The sequence below is a fragment of the Meleagris gallopavo genome, chromosome 11 (genome assembly GCF_000146605.3).
Source record: "Meleagris gallopavo isolate NT-WF06-2002-E0010 breed Aviagen turkey brand Nicholas breeding stock chromosome 11, Turkey_5.1, whole genome shotgun sequence".
In the NCBI taxonomy this organism is placed as follows: domain Eukaryota; kingdom Metazoa; phylum Chordata; class Aves; order Galliformes; family Phasianidae; genus Meleagris; species Meleagris gallopavo.
Genome location: NC_015021.2, coordinates 110,656 through 129,381, shown reverse-complemented (window position 1 = coordinate 129,381; position 18,726 = coordinate 110,656). Strand labels below are relative to the sequence as shown.

The 18,726-nt window shown below is 41.2% G+C and overlaps 1 protein-coding gene and 1 long non-coding RNA gene across 2 annotated transcripts in view; one reads left to right on the top strand and one right to left on the bottom strand.

The window, feature by feature from the left end:
- The window catches only part of LOC109369400, a 10,996-nt gene extending 4,428 nt beyond the window's left edge, over window positions 1-6,568 (top strand). The window contains exons 2-5 of the long non-coding RNA XR_002118382.1: window positions 350-445; window positions 1,514-1,622; window positions 2,048-2,105; window positions 4,926-6,568. This is a non-coding gene — a long non-coding RNA (uncharacterized LOC109369400). The remainder of the gene's footprint in view (window positions 1-349; window positions 446-1,513; window positions 1,623-2,047; window positions 2,106-4,925) is intronic.
- The window catches only part of LOC100543530 (glypican-5-like), a 324,270-nt gene that overhangs the window by 290,004 nt on the left and 15,540 nt on the right, over window positions 1-18,726 (bottom strand). The window lies entirely within an intron of this gene.

Below are 18,726 nucleotides of genomic sequence, written 5' to 3'. Positions count from 1 at the left end.
AAAAACCACCAAAAACCAGTTAGTTATTTTTCCAAAAAGTAAATTTTAAGAACAAAACAAGATGGATTCCTAACTGGAACCTTCTTATTTTCCTTTCATTCCATTATGAAAAAAATTAGACTGCTTGAGAAACAAGAGAAAAACCCAAGAGAAATTATTGTTTGCTGATATATAATGAACAGATAATCTCATTATGGCCAGCCACAGGGCATACTTAACTAGATGTATAGAACACAATTCCACTTGTATTAAATTACCAAATAAAAGATATCCATGCCACAGTGGAAAAGTCCTAACTGAATAAACTTTGCAATACCATTTACCTGGGAATCTGACCTTCTGTTCTCAGTGCTACAAGATCCCTGGAAATTCAAGAGGGATACAAAATACAATGCATTCTGCAGCATTTTGAATCGGATGAGGTTTTCATTCTTGCGTTATTTCGGTAGGTATCAAACCAGTGTTTAACAATGTTAGAGTTCCCTTTGCAGTTGTTGGTTGGATGGCAACAAAAATGTAATTCATTCATTCCATAGTGTGTGAAAAAAAAAGAATAAAAAACAAACTCAATTTTAAGACCTAAAGGCTGGCTGACATTAACAGCACTACACCAGTACAAATGCAAGCTGTAAAAACACTAGGAAGAAACATCGCACTGTTTCATCCTCAGCCAAAGCAAAGCAGAAAAGTTCTGTTAGGAATCATTTGGCTGTATGATAATAGAGTAATGCATGCTATGGCTGACTGCACCAGCATGAGCTAGTTCTGGATTCAGCCAATTGCATTTAAAACATTCTAAGGCAGCTGAAAAAATTATTTCCAAGAATAATGCTCTTATGCATTTAACCAACAGCTGCTTTATCATCACTTGTGCCTAACTAGGTCTCCTGTTTATTTGCTCAATGCTGATAAAAAAATCTAATTCTTGTGAAATTGTTTCTTACTATTTAATTTCACTGTAGCATTTGCACATCTCAGAACATTCTTGACAGTGAAAAGACAAATGTTTTCTTTAGCCTGGAAAAAAGAGCACATTAATATTGCCAAAATAAGGCAATATTTACCTCTCCATAAACACCAGCATTTTTCTTTTAATCTGAAATGTAGAGAGGGAAAAACAACAACCATGAAATATATTCATGCATTTTAGAAAAACAAAAAACAACAAAAAACAGTCCACATGCCGTGGATGACTACTGGTAATGCATTGCAGAACAAATATACCCTTTTTCTGTTTTCCACAGAGACTAAATCACCGGGGATTTATGTAATGAAGTTATGGACCAAACTGTCCATGGCAGGACATGGCATATAATACAGGAGCAGAGTAGAAACAGCACTTATAATATGTAAGAGAAAACGCTCCATGTCCAGTAGCTATGTGCACCTTCAAAATCCCAGCTTCTTCTCTTAATTTGCCTATAAAAGATGAGCTGGAATTGCTACACTGATGCCAGTTTGGGTTGTATTCTTTCCTGAGTCATGAAACATTCACATCCCTTCTTCCTTCCAGGCACCCTGACTGCTTGAAGGGCCTCTGCTGACCTCAGACTGCCTGCTACAGGGTCCAGCTCTGCATGCATCATGTTATTTGAGGAAACCCTTATCTGGACACATGAAGTGTAAAGTATATACTTTATGCTTATATACATACAAACTTAATACTTAACATACTGAGTATAAAGTAAAGCAATGAAAAAGACCAGAAATCTAAAGAAAAGCCAATAAGGAAAGGCTAAAGAAAGTGGCAGCAATAGGCACAGAGTAGTACACTCCCCATCTTCAAGTACATAAAAGTGTACTGCATGTAAGAACAACCTATTTGCCATACCAAGAGAAATACATATGTATACACAAGAGAGAATAAGTAACAACATGTTGCAATGGATGTTTAAGTTACAAACTAAAATAAATTTTCTTACAGTAATAGCAAAGATTTTAGAAAAGTGTCTGGGGACATCACAAAACTTCCAGCATTAAAGGTCTTTAAAAGCAAGTTTTAAAAAAACTGTCAGAAAAGGCTTAAACATAATAATTTTTCCCTCAGGCAGGGGGATGGGTTATGTCACAAGCAGAATTCCATCTGCCAGCTCTATTACTCTAAGGTAAGATTATTTGTTGCAAGATTAAGCACTTTTCATTAAATTCTGGCAAAGAGAACAACACTGCAGACCTGAGTGACATTATACTGTAATAACCTCAACCCATGAGCCTCCCACATCAGATGCTAGTCCAATGAGACATCTAAATGACTGTCTGGTAGCTTTCCATGATGCCATCCCCAGCTGGGAAGATGAGGGGAAAGCAGTGGATGTTGTGTACTTTGAATTCAGCATGGCATTTGACACTGTCGCCCACATCATTCTTCTTGTGAAGCTCAGGAAGCATGAGATAGATGAGTGGATAGTGAGGTGGATTGACAACTGACTGACTGGCAGAGCTCAGTGCAGAGTCTGGCTGGAGACTGTAACTACTGGTGTTCCCCAGTGCTGGGTCTGGTCTTGTTTAACAATTTTATTGGTGACCTGGATAAGGAAATATATAGTCTGCCAATGATACAAAGCTAGGAGGAGCGGCTGATACATCAGAAGGCTGTGCTGCCATTCAACAAGACTTGGACAGACAGGAGAGTTGGACAGGGAAGAACCTGATGAGGTTTAACTAGAGCAAGTGTAGAGTCGGATTCCTCCCAAGGAATAACCAGATGCATCAGTACATCAGGGAGGAATAACCAGATGCATCAGTACATGTTAAGGGATGACCTACTGGAGATGAGCTCTGTTGGGAAGGACCTGGGGGTCCTGGTGGACAACAGGCTGGCCATGAGCCAGTGGGGTGCTCTTGTGGTCAAGAAGACCAATGGTATCCTGGGGTGCACTAAAAAGAGCATGGCCAGCAGGTAAAGAGAGGTGCCCCTCTACTCTGCTTTGGTGAGGCCACATTTAAAAATACTGTGTCCAGTTCTGGGCTCCCCAGTTCAATAAAGACTGGAATCTCCTAGAAGGAGTCCAGCAGAGGGCCAGAAAGATATAAAGGGCCTGCAGCATCTCCTGTATGAGGGAAGGCTGAGAGAGCTGGGGCTGTTCCATCTGAAGAAGAGAGGGCTGGAGAGAGGATCTTTTCAATGCTTACAAACATCTGAAGTACAGGAGTCAAGCAAATAGGGTTAGGCTCTTTTCAACCACGCCCAGCAACAGAACAAGGGGCAAAAGGCACAAACTGGAACACAGGAAGTTCCAAGTAAACATGAGGAAAATCTTCTTTACTGTCAGGGTGACAGAGACCTGGAACAAGCTACCCAGAGAGATGGTGGACTCTCCTCCTCTGGAGATATTCAAACCTGCCTGGATGCTTTCCTATGGAACCTATTTTAGGAAACATGCTTTAGCAGGTGGGGTTGGCTTAGATGATCTCCAGAGGTCACTTCCAGCCCCTATGATTCTTGATTCTCTGACCTCTGCCTCCTTCCAGCAAAAACAAGGGATTTTTGCACAATGGCAATTATTCAGTTGTCTCAGTCCTCCTGAAGACAAGTGCTTTCCATGTTTCTTTGGTACTGGTTACTGTATTGCTTTTCCCTGCACTTTGTACTATTACTTTTGCTTCAAAGACACTATCTCCACTGTTATCTTCCTACTAATTTTCAGAAGAATGCCCTCCCAGACACTGAATTTTATTAGATTTTTGAAACATAAACAGAATAACAGCTTAATTTTGAATAATCAATCTGAGCTTGTGCTCAGATAGGAAAAGCTTTTGACCTGGAAATAAGAGTTGGAATGCTTTCAAAAAATAGGTAGCCCAAAATTTACAATGGCAATCTATCATCACCTTTCACAAATGGCGTTTTTACACACACCTCTGTGGCTATCTATATTTTGACTTGCAGGAATGGAAGATGTTCTGTTCAACCTTTTACTTCCATAGCACTGCAGGAAGCAAGTTTTCAACAAGAATAGCAAGATTCAGGACTTGCTACTATTAATTATTCTTATTTGAAACTTGCATAATTTCACAAACATTCTCCACAGTTCATGTTAAAATAACACAAAGCAAAAGAACAAAAAATTGTTTAAAATTAGCCTACCAATTGTAGTCTAAATAATTTACAGGGAACAAGAAGACAGAAAACTGTTTTTAAAACAAAAACCACAAAATTCACTGGCATTCAGTTTAGGATGTATCACTTGACATGCCTGCTCTTCCTTGGCAGCCCATTTCAGCAGTAAAAATTTCCCCTTTTTGTCGCATCAACACTGAGAATTAAAAAAAAAAAAAAAAAAAAAAAAAGGCATTAACAGGAAACAACAGGGATGGAACAAGAGCTTTCCAAACATAGGGATTTAACATCTCAAGAGGCTGAGGGTTAAGGCAATGACTGACATTCTCTCCGTCCCTGCCATCCATACTTTCCATCTATTTCCTTGCTTAGCATCAGAATTACTACAAGTACATACAACATTAACATAACAAAGCAAAATAATTAAGAGTTCACTTCCAATGAACACACACAGGTATTTGATTAAGCATTTTTCTTCCTTTTTGCAACCACACAGAGATTATGCAACTCCACTGAATTGCCACATTAAATTTTTTCTTTGTAGCTTTTGCAAAGTTTTCAATAGTTTTCATTATGGTTGAAAATTCTATATGTTGATAATGAAATGAAAGTGAAAGTATTTACTAAATGAATTCTAAAAGTCATGGTTGCCAGATGCATGACTTTGGAACTTTGTGAGACTGTAAATTTTATAAAAGCAGCGAGCAAGACAGTTTTCATAAAAACTGCAGAAGTATGATACAGTTCTTTAAGAATAATTTTTGTTTCTTCTTAATAAAGATGAAACAATGTAGACTATTAATATTGTTAATTTTGCTTTTTAAATGCAAGAGAGTTTTTGCTTATAAAAAGTATTCTTATTCAGAACAGGTATCACTTCTGAAGAATATGGACGCAGCATATAAATGGGAATTCAGAGAAGACACACGTCAAACTAATAAGTGACACAAATATTTGTTTTTTTATGCCACTTCACCCCACAAATTCCCTAAAGATTCCATCACTGGACTTAACCAGACTTTATTCTGCTACTGATTCATTATCTGGAGCAGAAAAGAGATCCAATTAAGTGTAAGCCATGGTAAATTATATTAAATACATTTCCAATTTGATAATCTAATACCACACCTATACAAAATAACATTATCTATCCAGTACAGAAGTCTATGGTTTTCTTTAGAATGTCTTTGGTTGGACTAGATGATCTTTAAAGATCACTTTTGACTCAAACGATTCTATGATCCTATGATTTTAAATAGAACAAAAAGAAAAATTAACCACTGAGAATAATGAAAAGGCTGAAGTACTCAATGCCTTCTATACATGTCTTTAAAAGTCAGATCAGTTATCCTCAAGGTACTCTACCCACTGACTTGGAAGTCTGGGATGGGGAGCAGAATAAAACCTTCATGATCAGCTGGAAACAGTTAAAGACCTGCTACTCCACCTGGGCTGTCAGAAGTCCCTGGGGCTGATGGGATTCACCCAAGGGTGCTGAGGGTGCTGGTGAAGGTGACTGCCCACCCTCTTTCCACCATCTATCAGCGTCCATGGACAACTGGAGAGAGGCCTCAGAGGATTGGAGGCTTGCCAACATGACTCCCATTGACAAGAAGAGTTGTAAAGAGGATTCAGGTATCTACAGGCCTGTCAGCCTGACCTCAGGGACAGGGAGGGTAATGGAAGAGATCACCTCAAGTGCAATCACATGGTATGTGTAGGACAACTGAGGGATCAGCCAGCATAGGTTCACGGAGGGCTGGTCCTGCTTGGCCAACTTCATCTTCTATGATCGAGTGACCCACCTGGTAGATGAGGGAAAAGATGTTGATTTGTCTTCCAAGACTTCAGCAAAGCCTTTGACACTGTCTTCCAGAGCATTCTCCAGGGGAAGCTGGCATCTCATGGCCTGGACAAGTACACTCTTTGCTAGATAAAGAATTGGCTGGAGGGCCAGACACAGAGAGTGCTGGTAAATGGAATTACACTTAGCTGGCAACCAGTTCATGAGTGATTCCCCAGGGGTCAGCACTGGGGCCTGTCCTGTTCAATACCTTTACCGATTATTTGAATGAAGGGATTGAGTGCACCCTCAGTTAAATTTGCAAATGACACCAAGTTGGGAGGAAGTGTCCATCTGCCAAGGGGTAAAAAGGCCCTTCAGAGAGATTTGGACAGGCTGGATCACTGTGGAGAGGTCAAGGTGATGAAGTCCAACAAGACCAAGTGCCAGGCCCTGCATTTTGGCCACAACAACTCCAAGCAATGCTACAGGTGTAGGGTAGGGTTGCTGGCAGACTTAGCAGAAGAAATTGGCCTACGGATGCTGGTCTATGCACAGCTGAACATGAACCAGCAGTATGTTCAGGTGGCCAAGAAGGCCAACGGCATCCTGGCTTGTATCAGAAATAGTGCAGACAGCAGGAGCAAGGAAGTGATCCTCACTCTGTAATCAGCTTTGGTGAGGCCACATTTTGAGCACTGTGTTCAGTTTTGGGCCTCTCACTACGCTGAAGGACATCAAGGCCCTGGAGTGTCTCCAAAGGGATTTGGAGCACAGGCCTTATGGGAAGCAGCTGAGGGGACAGTGATTGTTTAGTCTGGAGAAGAGGAGGCTCAGGGAAGACCTTACTGCTCACTATAACTCCCTGAAAGGAGGCTGCAGTGAGGTGGGGGTCAGCCTCTTCTCCCACACAACCAGCAACAGGATGAGAGGAAATGACCTCAAGTTGTTCCAGGGAAGATTCAGGTTGGATCTTAGGACAAAAAAATTCCTCAGAAAGAGTGGTCAAGTGCTGGAATGGGCTGCCAGTGACTGGTGGAGTCACTGTCCCTGGAGGTGTTCAAGAAACATTTAGATGTTGTACTGAGGGACGTGGTTTAGTGGGGAAATGTGGGTGGTAGGTGTAGGTGGTACTGGATGATCTTGGGGGTCTTTTCCAACCTTGGTGATTCTATCATTCTGTGATTCTATGAACTGTAAAAAATTACTGAAAATTTTTACACCCTGATTTTGTAATAAATTATATATATTCTTGTGCAGCAGTATATTCAGTATGTTTAGAAAGTTTCCATATTTACATTGGAATGTGAAACATTGTAACAATTTGTATTTGGATATTCCTAGTGCAAGGTTTGGAATGTGATTTGCACCACAGCAGAATGTTTTTTTGTTGTAAGAATGCAAAGTGCAAGCTCCCTAAAAAATGAGATGGGTATATAAAAATGAGTTAGACACTATAACTTGGAAGTTGAAGAAACTTTCATGCATTCACAAAACATGGCCACAAAAAGGAACAAAGTTATATTTTGCTATGCAAATCTCAGCATTTTTTTTTCTTCAAAGAGTACTAGTTCCCTAAGTGACTCACAATTAGTTTAGCTGATCTCGGTAGAAAACACATATCATATAAAAGAATTAAAAGTTACTTTCACTCACAATATGAAAGTCTCCACAAACTTTAAGTAACAAAAACTTATTTAAAGGGGTAGTTCTCTCAGAGGTATAATCTTACTATTTTCAAAAGAGGCCTATTAAAAGAATTTATTTGTGAAAGGATAATCTTCTGCAGTTTGAACTTTCTCACCAAGCTCTCCTCTAATTGCTATGCGGTGTAGGAGCTAAGACTGCTTGCCATGCCAGACATGTCTACTGAATCAGAACTAACCTTTTGTTCCAGATATTTGCTTTGTAACTTTTTGCCATCACTAGACACTTCCAAGGAAATATAATTTTGTACTTTTGAAGCATAGGTGACTTTTAGATAATTCACTTCCCAGTTGATTCAAAACATGACTCATCATTTTGTGTAAAGCCATTCAGAAAAATGCAGCTTTACTTTGTCACTTCTACTATGTGAACCATACCATCATGAAAAAATAGAAGGAACATCATCTAAGATAGTGTACCACAAAATTAAAGAGTCCAAAATTAGTGACCAGAAGACATACTTCTATTAAATATAAATGGCAAGAGAATAGCATGACTATGACAGCAAATCCATTTCAGGAAGAAAAAAAGAACGTAGCAACCATCAACACTAGTGATTAATGAAAACACACTAAGGAGATCAAAGAAAGACTGATTACTGCAATACTCATTCCACTTTATTTATCATGGAACAGTATCCTTTACTTACACCACAAAGAAATCAGGGTTTGTTCACTTTGCATATATGAAACCATGAAGCACACATACAAGTACTATGCAATGCAAGATACAGGTAACCTATGATGTCTGTAGGAAAGAGAAGCAAGTAAGCATGTCAAATTAGAACATCACATTAAACATGTATTGCTGACATATCAGAAATGCACCTTCGCCACGAACTTAAAAAAAAAAATTAGAACTTGATATAAAAATTAATCCCAAAATGTGCATTGGTTTCTCCCTTCAGTGCTCTGAATTTCATTTTCATCTATTTAAAAAAAGACTTGGTAAGATCATGTGCTGTAGGAGCAGCACTAGGGAATGTGGTAAAGCAAAAAACAGTCTTTGTGTTAGCCAAGCCACAAAGCATCTACAGGGCCTAATTCATCACAAAAATGTCAGGATGCTGACAGCTGACTGACACACTGGCCGCCGCTCGCTCAGTCCCCTCCAATTGGATACAACATGGCTGTTTCTGGACAGAACAGCTCACATACAACACAGTTATGTGCAACCTCAAGAAAAAAGAAGACATCTGAGAAGTCATTAGAATGACAAAATTCCTTGTTTGCTGCAAGGGAGAACTTCTACACCTTTGTCTTCCTGTCTCTTCCCCAAGGGAGACAGCAGTGCTCCCCAGCCACAGCAAGGCTGCAGCAGCACAGCCCTGGGCTGCCCTGGGGACCTGCTGTGTCCATGCTGCAGTGTGGTGGGCAATGCCATCCCAACACAATCAGGAGCAAGGCCTGCCCATGCTTCAGCTCCACCAGCAACACAGGTCCTGCTCCTACTCCAAGCAGTGGCACAAGATCATGGGTCTAGCCATTCTAGGTAGCAGCCATCCTGCTCTTTGCTTTAAAACTAAGTCTCTGCTTAAATGCTTAGTCAGAGCGGAGCCAGAGTACTCAGTTTCTTGCAGAACTGACTCCCATATTTTTATATCCATAATGCCTACTCAGTCTTTCTGTCGAAAACCTCTTTCCCTTGAGTTTTGTTTATTTTTTAAGACTGAGCTCAACGAGTAGGGGTAGGGGTTAAGCTAAAGTACACTGGCCTGATTGCTGTGTATGTTGACCACTCTACTGAAAAGAAGCTATTAATCACAGAATCATAGAATGACTTTGCTTGGAGGGTCCTTAAAGATCATTGAGCTCCAACCCCCCTGCCATGGCTTGGTTACCACCCACTCAATCAGGCTGCCCATGTCCCCATCCAGCCTGGCCTTGAGCTCTTCCAGGGGCATCCACAGCTTCTGTGGGCAACTGTTCCAGTGCCTCATCACCCTCTGAGTAATGAATTTTTTCCTAATAACTAACTGAAATTTCCTCTCAATTTTTTTAAGCCATTGCCCCTTGTCTATCACTATCAGCTCAGAAAAGAAGTTATTCCCCTTCCTGCTTATAAGCTCCCTTCAAGTACTGGAAGGCCACAATGAGGTTTCCTCAGAGAACCATTTTAGAAAATCAGTATCCATCATGGGAAGCAAGACAAGGGAGCAGTGCTGCATATTTTGCAGCACTTAGAACTGGTGATTCCTGCTGATCACTAACTTCCCCACTGCATGAGCTGCTCACTTGGCCAAAGGTGGAGTCCAAGTGGGAGAACTGTGAGACCATGGGCTCTGCAGCCTCTAAAATGTACGACACACCTCATGAAGGCAAATCTGTTTTCATCTAGCCATTTTTTTTCTCATGGAAAAGCACCTTGGTTGTTTCAGGTCAAAGGAACCTGGGCTGGAAGGTGGTGTCAGTGGATGGAACTGTTGTTAAATTTCTAATATAAATGAATCCTGCTGAACCACTCTCTCTGCAACTGGGCTATCTGCAACAGAAATACTGTGAGTGAGTGACATTATGGAGAGGTCTGTGCCCAACAGCTCCCAAATGCAACTGTTTCTTTGCAAGGGGAGAGTATGCTACAATTCAAGAGTGCAGCACTTCATTAAATCCTGAACACTAGGGCAGTCCAGGAGTGGGGATAAAAGCATCAACTTTATTTCAGAGCACCCCTTTCCTGCATTCTGCAGGGTATGGCTCTTCCTCTTCCTCCTCCCTTTCTTCTCTTTATTTGAAGAACAGCAAAGCAATAAAACAGTGTTTCTCCTGTGCTGACTCTACCTTCCTGAGGATTTACCAGGACCTCTCAACTCTTGCTGTTGCTTAAATGCTGAAATCCAGTGGTAGGTAATAGAAAAATCAAAAGTCCCTTCGATTACTCAGATGGCCCTGATACCCAGCAGAAATGCACTGCAGAGAGTTTCAGTGGGTTCTGGTGGCTGGCTGAGGCTTCTTCTGGTTGGAGTCCCTGCAAAAGCCTTCTCAAAGGGAAGAGACCAAACACTGAACCAATTTGGGTGCTCCTGGCCACATTCATCCCCACTCTGCTCTTGTGCTGCTTCCAGTTCCCATTGACACTGTGGGAAAAGAAAGGCTGGGAAGAATGAAGGAAGCTTCCATCCTCACATTGTGCAGCACAGACATCCCAAACATATAGAGAGCCATTTTCCCCTTGGTGCAGGGCTGGAACATCAGCTGGGGATGTTTCCCCCTGCATCCAATCTGTTTTTTTGTGTTTTTTTTTTTGCATCCTGTAATTTTCTGAGGGTGGGGAAGAAAAATGACATAGTGATGGGGTGGGAGAGGGAACACTCAGGACTGCTGTTAAAATTCTTAAAAACTATTTCAGGTGCCCGGGTGGATTTGCCCAGCTTCTGTGGCAGCTCCATGTGTTTGGTTTGTTGCTGGTAAGGGCTGAGCTCCTCTCCTTGGAGACAAGCCCATGACTTCAGCCTGTCCCCCACCCCAGCTCCTCTTCCCCCACAACAGTCATTATCATCTTGATGATCCTCAGGCAGTACTAAATGAGAGGGACATTTCTGTATAGAAGTCTCACTGTAACTAATGGATTAAGAGATTCTGTAAAAATTAAAGCCTTTCTTCATATTTCATATTTTCAGCTCTTCAGCTGCTGCTTTTACCCTTGCACTCCAGCTCCAAAATCCTTGCAGGGAGGCAGCAAGGAGGCACTATGGGGAAGCAGAGGAGCAGCCTCACTTGCCCCATCGCTTTTGCTGATGTTGTTCCCTATGATGACCCAGCTATTTGGCTGTCAGCATCCACCAGCAGAGCCCAAGGATACCGGATGTTGGATGTTTATTTGCAGCCAGGTTCCCCAAAAGGTTTGCCTTGCCAAGCTCCAGGCAATGCCCACTGCTCTCAGCATTTGCAGAGACAAGAAGGCTACAAGCAGGGCAAATTTATATACAAAACAATACAGGAGAGGGACTGTAAATACCTCCATATTTACATACCTATAATTGCAATTCAGGCTGCATGATAAGGAATCAGCACACTTGATGAAAAGTTTAAGCAAAACAGAGAGGAAACTAAAAAAGTGTCTGCAAGTGGCAGCACAGACAAGAGAGTGGCAGCCTTGAGGGTTTCCAGCAGCAAAAAGGCTTTCAATTACAGCTATGTGCTGCCACTTAATGCCTTCGTTTCCCCTGCCATGCTGCTGGCAGGCTGCAGCCAGATCCTCAGTTCATTGCTATCTGCTCTACACCGCAGACGTACTCGGCCATTTTCCCAAAACCCTGTAGGGATGGTGATCCACAGTTGTCTTGTTTCTGATTTACAGAGCTGTTTGCTTCCCAGCTGCAACCTGCTCTTGAAGTTCAGATAGAAGGACTTCCTGGTGGCAGGTTCCCCTTGCATCAACCAGCCCAGAGAGAGCCAAACTTTCGAAATCCCAAACTGAGATATTAAACAATTCCATCAGCTCAGCTCAGCTCTCCTGGGCTGTCTCAGGAACTGCATTACTTTGCTTTTACATATGTGGGCACCATGCAGGTTCCAAGAACTGTCTGGCACGATGGATGTGCTTCCCTGATGCTGTTTTGTTAGACAGTGTTACTGAAGCACTGCGTGCAGTCTGGTAACTGTTTGTAACCAACATCTGACATGGTGAAAAATTGTCCCTTGAGCAGCAGCACAATGCAGATGCTGACACACAATAAATATCCCCAGGTGACAAGCAATGGAGTCACTCGCTTGCACTGTGGTGGAAAGGAGTCGCAAAGGCTCTGTTGGACCACTATAGAGCATCCAGCACTACTTGTTGAGAGGTGATGATTTAAAGTTCATTTCTGTGGAGGAAAACTGCTCATACCTATTTTCTCTCCCTTAAGCATGCAACACTGCCAAGGTTAATGGTATCCTTGGGAAATGTTCTATTAACTGCCCTAGTATTTGCTTCAAAACCCTTGTCTGCTGCTGTGCAGCAATGCTCCAGATCTGGGATGAGGAGGTGGCAGTGCTGGATGCAGCCCAGGTGATGAGGATGCAGTCAGCAGCATCAGTCCTATCGCAGCAGAGCCAAGAGCTGTAAAAACCCTATGTTCCCTTTGCACCCATTATGCACCCACAAGGCCTCCTTGTTCTTTTTCTATGCTTCATTCTCCTTTCTGCTTATAAATCATGCATGGCTTCATAGGAAACTTGAATTGATCAAGCTGCACTGAAAGTGAGGTTCTCCCATTCAATTTCTGAAAGAGCAGGCTATAGGTAGATGAAAAAAGTAGCTGAAAGTAACACTAAGTACGAATAATATGGTTAGTTTATGCTTTCAACATATATACATATTTTCTGTATTTTTAAAACTTAAAACTCTGTAAGACAAAAGAAAAACAAGCAAGTATATCACAATTGCTTCAGAATGAAAATCCTTAGCAAAAACACTTGCCAATCCACTCCAATTTAAAATAAATAAATAAATAAATTACTTTTCTATTGAAATGTGTTGGGGAGAAATGACCTAAAATGACCCTAACCTTTCATATTCAAAGTCTATTAGGCATTCAAAACCGGAGGAAGGAACTCTGGTCAAACTGGAAATTGTACTGGAAAGCCACCTCTACTACAATTTCTGTCCTCTCCCAGCTGCTCACAGTGACTCAAGGGAACAACACAGCTCAACAGAGGACACCATGGCAATGGCCACAACAAGGCAACCTGCTAGGGCACGTATGGGAGAGAGGAATTGGGCTCCATCCCACCCAGCCTGCAAGGCTGCACAGCTTTGAAGAGTATGACGTTCTAGTAAATTTTATAACCCTTGTTCCTCTTCTGCTATTCAAGTAAACATATTTCCTTAGAGAGCTTATTCTCAGAAACTAGTTTAAGTAATGCAAGAATAACACAGAGTAGTAATTGAAAAGCATTTAACATCCTAAGAGTTCCCACCAGACAATTAAGATGCAGTGAAGAAATAGCCATGCGGCCTTTGGCAGCAAACCAGTAGAGCACTGACCTCTTGTTCTCTCCCTAACCTTTCATAAAACATTCTTCAAATAAACACTGCACACATAGGGAAAACTGCAACTGCTCAGAATTTATAATGACAAGCTAATATTTATAGTCTTAGTGCCCAAACAAAATCAGCCATGCAGAAGTAATATTTTTTTTTACTGGTTGGCTCTTTTTGTCGCTCTGGAGAGGATGATGATTCAGGCTACTATTGTAGAGGATTTTGACATCAATATTCCTTGATGTCTCACTAAATATTTATTCTCTAAAGACTATCTTTCTACAGAACTCTGTATTTGCTGTCATTTGAAAATGTCTGGAAACAGATCAAGATGCAATTCCAAGAGTTGCACTCAATTCACTCCCTTTTATGGAGGACAGAAAGGACACACTCATCAAAGCTGCTCAAATATAAGATGCCCTGTTGCTTGTCCATAGCATAGGCATCACTGAGCCATATCACTGATGCTGTTGAACATGGCCTTTAAGCCATTAAACAAACTATTAAGAGTGAAGACTTCAACAAACTTGCAATGGCAAATCATATGGACTGTAAACTGTAGCAGTTCCAAAGCTGACACGTCCATGAAAACAGACATGGTCCCCCAGGCCAAACACAGCCTGTTGCACACCGACCAAGTTCAGCACTGCCTCGCATGTGACTAGATGTATGGCCATCACACATCAAGGAGGAATTTCATCATTATGCTAAGGCCTGAGAGGAAAATTCAAGCATCATCTTTCAGCTGCAAAGTTCAAAGTGAATCTTCCTGCCACATGAAAGCATCAGAAGAAACAACTTGTCAACCAGAAGTCGATCAGTTGCTGCTTTGGTTACTACTTAAATCCTGCAGCTGCTGCTGGTAGTTGTTTATTGACAAAGTTCTTGAAAAGGTAGCCTACAGCATTCCCAGTGCACCTTCAACATGATCAACAGCTGTACTCCTCAGTGAACCTGGTACAGTAAGGGCTGCCCTACAACCAGGCATGGAGGGGCTTCAAATAATTTTACCATAATTATTTTCCTAGCTATTTTCTACATCTTGTGTCTCAATTTCTTACATACCTTTCATATTGTTTTGCCTCCCTCCGACTTCATACTCCTCTAAATCTCTTCCTTTTGTTTTTATTCATTCTCTTTTCCTTTCACTTTGTGAAACTTCACCCCCAGGCACTTGTCCCACTCCAACTGTAATTAAGTTTGTGCTTTATAAAAATGCAGTCAGATCCAAGTGATATTTTGCACTTACAGTGAGACCTGTTGCATCCACAAAAGGAAACAATGTCACATTTTAAAAAATCATGAAATTAAAATGATATAGCAAATGATAAAAAAGAGAACCAATGGCATACTCCATATACTGGAGTCAGCAATTCAAATCAAACCATCTTATTAAGTGAAGCCTTTAGCGGAAAGGCTAAGCCATAAGGGTTACTTCATGCATGGAAACCTTCTCGTAAAGGACTGATGGGCAAACCACAAGTGTGCACATCTTTGACTGCTGCTGAGCATCCAGCAGGGGCATATTGATGGATGGCAAGATCCCAGTTCATTCTTCATTACCCAAGTGCTCCTCTGACTGTCCTGCTGTACATGCCATTTCCCCGTTGCCTCCTGCCAGACAAGGTAGCAAGACTTTTCAGTCCCAGCAACAAGGGCCTCATGTTCATCTTTTCAGCAGCAGCCCTGACTCCCCTCTTCTCACATCTCTGCAGACTTCCCAGGGCTCTCAGGAAGCCCATTCAGGCCTATGGTGCACACAGTTTCATGCACTGCGCTGCTGTACCCTAGAGTAACAACAGAAATCCCAACACCAAACAACCACGTGTTACATGCGAGGCAAGCATTACAGAACATCATGCTTCTGAACACACGCAACTTCAGGTGGCTTCTGGGTCGGGTGCTGCTGTAAGATCGCTGTAGCCTAACCCGAGGCATGCACTGTCACATTCTGCACTGCTTGCTACATGTTCGTATCTTTATGACTCTGCACGCTTTCCCTATGGTTACAGAGAATAAACCAGAGATATGAATATTCATATTTGCACAATAGATACATTTTAAAAAATACAATATAGTGTTCTCTCCTTCCTATCCACCCTCCACATCAGGATGTGCAGTAGTAAGTGCTTTCTAGGGAACTATATGGCAGCTGGATGCTCCTGGAATATGAGGATTCATAATGTTTACATGACTAACAAATGCATGAACTTTAAGACTGCAATAAGAGAAAAACTGTATTTGATAGGAGAATGCAAACTATGTGGTCTCCCAGAAACATTATACAGTGGATGGTGTAAATTTGGATAGAAGAGACTCATAAAAGAAACAGAATGGAGCCACTGCTTCCTGCTACAATCAAAAAGAACACGGGCACTTACTGTCGTAAAAGAGGAGCTTTGGCAGCAGTCCTAGAGATTGAGTAACTCAGTCGTCGTAATATGCTCAGATCGTGATTGGAAACCCAGTCTTTTATGGTATCTCCAGTTAGTGATGTAGACAGACTGGCACCTGAGGGAGCTTGAATTCATGGGCAACAAGAAGTATGCACCCTCCTTGCACATATCATATTTTGTTCTGAGCGGAGCCCTCAGAAGAAGGATTGCTTAAGGTGCTTACTCTGTTTGCTTCAATAGCTGAGGGGAGTGATTGGCTGCTACATACGGGGGGGGCAGCTTTGAAGAGCCCACGTTGCTCTCCCTAGGATTGAAGTACCAAAATAAAAATGCAGGCTGTCTTCTCTAGATGCATGTATAATAATGAGGATTTGTTGTCCCATCTTCCCTTACATAGCGCAGTAGACAGCGTCAACTTCTCTGGATTACACAGACATCAGAAGACTAGAGAAAAATTCTGTGAAGCAATTTATTTTTTAAAGATGGACAAAAAGGATAACACATAAAAAATAAAGCTTCTTTACTACCAACAAAAAGCTCAGACAGCCACAGTAAACATATATAAATATAAATATTTATATAAATAAATAAAACCACCGGTGATTCTCACCTCACTTTATTACAGATGTATGTCATGAGCCACCAAGAGTTTGCCAATCTCAATTATCACTAGAACCAAGGAAGTTCCAACTTCCTTGAGAAGAATGTGAGAAAGAAATTCTTAATGGTGAGGGTGTCAGAGCCCTGGCACAGGCTGCCTAGAGAAGTGGTAAAGTCTCCTCTGGACGTATTCAAACCTGCCTGGATGCCTTCCTGCACAGCCTGCTGTAAGGAACCTGCTTCAGGAGCTTGGCTGGGCTGGGGGAGCTCCAGAGGTCCCACCGAATCCCTGCAATTCTGTGATTATGACCTAAGTCATTTTGGGAAAAAGACAGTAACAGGAAGATATGAATAGTTTGTACCCAGCTGAATGAAATATTTTTCCCAGTGTACGACACTGAAAGCTCCTCACAAGAGGCACCATGTTTTATGGCTGCTAAGCTAACCATTCTGCTCGTTCTTCCCATCTCCTTTACTCACCTTCTGCCAGCAGAATGAAGCCTTGCACTCACCAAACTAAAATTGAACTGCTTTTAGCCAAGTTCTTGGTTCTCAAAGTCCCTGTAATGAAACTGTAACATTTTCAACCTTCCCTTTGCACTCCAAAACCCAAAGTTTTTCAGGTTTCCTCCAAAGTTATTCCCACAGTGTCTCCCAGACTACTTAAAAATACTTTGAGTTGAAGATTGTTTCTCCAAGACCGATCTATAGTACATTATAAAGTAAGCAGCAAGCATTTGGCAGGTAAGGACACACTAAGTTCTTTCAAACACTGAATCCACAATCTAAGTTATTCAAGAGAAAAAAGGAATTGTCTTGAAGTAATAAGAGATGGGAGAATTAACATGCATCCTTGGAGATTTAAGACGACAAAGTCCACAAGCTGTTTTTTTCAAAAGAAAGACTACGTTTGTAAACATTTCAACTGCAAAATGATGAGCAGGGACATGAAGCTCAATCCAGTTTACAACAGGTTAATAGACTAACGCTCAAAAGACTTGATAAAAATGGACTAGAAATTATTCTTTAAAAAAATCGCTTTTTAACAATCAACGCCATGGAAGCTTCCTTGTATTTCAGTGTTTTGGTGGTTTTTTTTTAGTTCAGTTTTTTTTAGTTTAGTTTAGTTTTAGTGTTATTATATACTTTTTCCCTCCAAAACGGAAATTGTGCTAAATACAAAATTAGGGAAAAGCTGATGTTCCAGATCGTAAAACATGCAAACAATCTAGGAACATTTACTGTTCAAAACGACACGTCTTCCATTGGCAACTAAATGGTTAAAGAAAAAAGAAAAAAAAGGCCTTAAAAGACTCAAGAGAATCAGCTGTTGCTAAAACAATTTTATGGTCCTTTCCACTTCACTGGAAGTAGTTTGTATGGCTGACTGGAAGCTATTCAACGCTGTCAAACATCTAACACTCCCACAGCTAGATGCCTTACAATGAATAATGAGCAGTCTAGCTTGAGCTAGAGCTGCATTTTTTACCAGGGTCTAGACCCCAACCCAGCAACACTCCAACTTCACTGTTTGATGCCTTGTTAATTTCTAAGACCAAAAATTAACCACAACAAACAGAAAGTGCCAAGATTCCAAAGCACCACAACTGCATTTAATGCAATGCAATACAGAATTTCAGGCCCACAAGAAAATCTGTGCATCTTTTGTAGTTTGCATTGATTCTGTATAAGAAAATAACATTCCACTTCAGTAGATGATTTACACAATCTTTGAAGGCTTACAACAGAAGCACAGAATAGAAGGAAGAAAAGTAGAAACAGTGAATAGAGTGCACACAACTGTTGCTAAAATATTAAGCACATCAGCTGTCATCCTGAGTACCATTATTTACGTATTATCCCAAGCGAAATCTTGGACTCATACCATGTTTACATCCTTCATCTTTCAACTGTAATAATGGTGAAGTGCTGACACCAACATCGTATTCCAAGCAAGACACAGAGTGCTCAGTGAAGTTACGACTGTTGCCTTTGGCAGGTTTATAATTATGGCTTCAGTAGTACTTGAATTCTGTAGCTCATATCCTGCCAGTAGACGGAGCTTGGTACCTACATCTCTTCATACAGCTGCAGGATAATGTCATACAGGACACACACACACTGTGACCTTGGGCACACTTTTCCATGCTTGCTGTTTTGGGGCTGAAAATGAGCATCTTTCTATCCATTCATTTTACATAGGTCATGACTTTTTT